Source organism: Tachysurus fulvidraco, chromosome 17 (genome assembly GCF_022655615.1).
Source record: "Tachysurus fulvidraco isolate hzauxx_2018 chromosome 17, HZAU_PFXX_2.0, whole genome shotgun sequence".
Classification (NCBI taxonomy): Eukaryota; Metazoa; Chordata; class Actinopteri; order Siluriformes; family Bagridae; genus Tachysurus; species Tachysurus fulvidraco.
In genome coordinates this window covers 19,515,128-19,516,568 of record NC_062534.1, presented here as the reverse complement: position 1 = coordinate 19,516,568, position 1,441 = coordinate 19,515,128, and the positions used below count along the sequence as shown (strand labels likewise).

At 38.7% G+C, this 1,441-nt stretch overlaps 1 protein-coding gene across 1 annotated transcript in view; it reads right to left on the bottom strand.

Annotated features, from left to right (window-relative positions):
- Positions 1 to 659: 659 nt before the first annotated feature.
- The window catches only part of si:dkey-219c3.2 (transcription initiation factor TFIID subunit 4), a 40,249-nt gene continuing 39,467 nt past the window's right edge, over positions 660 to 1,441 (bottom strand). Inside the window, exon 15 of the mRNA XM_027135376.2 lies at positions 660 to 1,441. This exon is cut by the window's right edge and continues 958 nt beyond it. The gene's annotated coding sequence lies outside the window, so the exon portion shown is untranslated.

Genomic DNA, 1,441 nt, shown 5'->3' with positions numbered 1-1,441 from the left:
GCACGGGGAGAACATGCAAACTCTACACACACAAGGCGGAGGCGGCCTGGAGGTGTGAGGCAAACGGTCTAACAATTTTATTTAATTTTAAATTAAATATTATAATAACTTTTACAAATGTTTTACACATTTGAAATGATTTAGTTCATTTGAAACAAAATGTAATAATACCTAGATCGAAACTCGGAGTAAATTTAGATTAACTTTAGTTGAACATCCTTCTGAGGAGCTTTTATCAGTTCATTAACTTTTGGATATTTTTGTTGTCCCTCTTGGAAAGAAGGCAAATGTTCCCACAAGGTCAAAACTGCCAGACATTCCTTGTCTTGTGGACAATTTTTGCCCCTACTGCTATATAAAAACATTGCCCACACACACATACACACACACCTGAACGTGTGCTGGCAGATCATCATGCAAATGAGATCTTGCTGAAGGCACAAGTTCAGTTGAGCGAGGTGTGATAACAGGAAACGCTGGTATTATCCACAAAGGGACAAAAAAACAAAACAAACAAATTTACAAGAACAATGGTAGCAGGAACCACAATGTTCAGGAAAAACAAACTGGGAGCAACATGGTGATGGATAACGTGCCTTTCCTCATGTGCCTGTCACAGTAAGTTAAGAGATAATGAAAGGCATTTCATGAAACAGTGGAACATGTAAGTAAGCAACTTTATTCTTTTACAAAATAGTACAAATTTGATAGAGATGAACACTTTTTCAAACCAGCCAAACATTTAAAAATCGTTAAATTTACCAAAAAAATATAGAGTTTACAATAGATATATGGTCTTTGTAGACAATACAACATAGAAATAATCAAAAGCCCTGACCCTCTCACCAGAAGCGCTGGCTTGTCTGAGCTCCGTCGTGTGCAGGTACATCATTCGATACGACAGTCAGCCTCGCAGCAGACCACTGAGCCGAATCTGAGGCCATGTTCATCTGAACCAATGTCTGCATAACGGTGTACTGTTCTTGAAAGGCAAAGACAAGGCTAATAAAAACTTCATGTCCACTACAGGTCCTGCTGGGGGGCTTAAAACCACACTCAAAAATTGCTCCAAAAGAAATCAAAAGCAGTCAGAGAAATGTTTTTTATCTACATGGCCTTATTTCTCAGAGCTGATCAATAACATGAATTTTAAAATTACAGTGCAAGGCTGATTAAAGGAGATCAAAACGTTATCGGTTTATATGATGTGATCTTAGTCTACAGTTTATTTGATGAGGGAAACATGAAGGGGAAAAAAAAAAAAGATCTTTTTCATGCGTCATCGTTTAGGGTGAATTTACGGCAGCTTTCTCAGTACAGATGGCATCGTGCCACCTCCTACACCATAATTCTTCACAGCACATTTAACTATTACCTCCCCATTCTTCCCACCCACACACACACACACACACACACACACACACACACACACACACACACA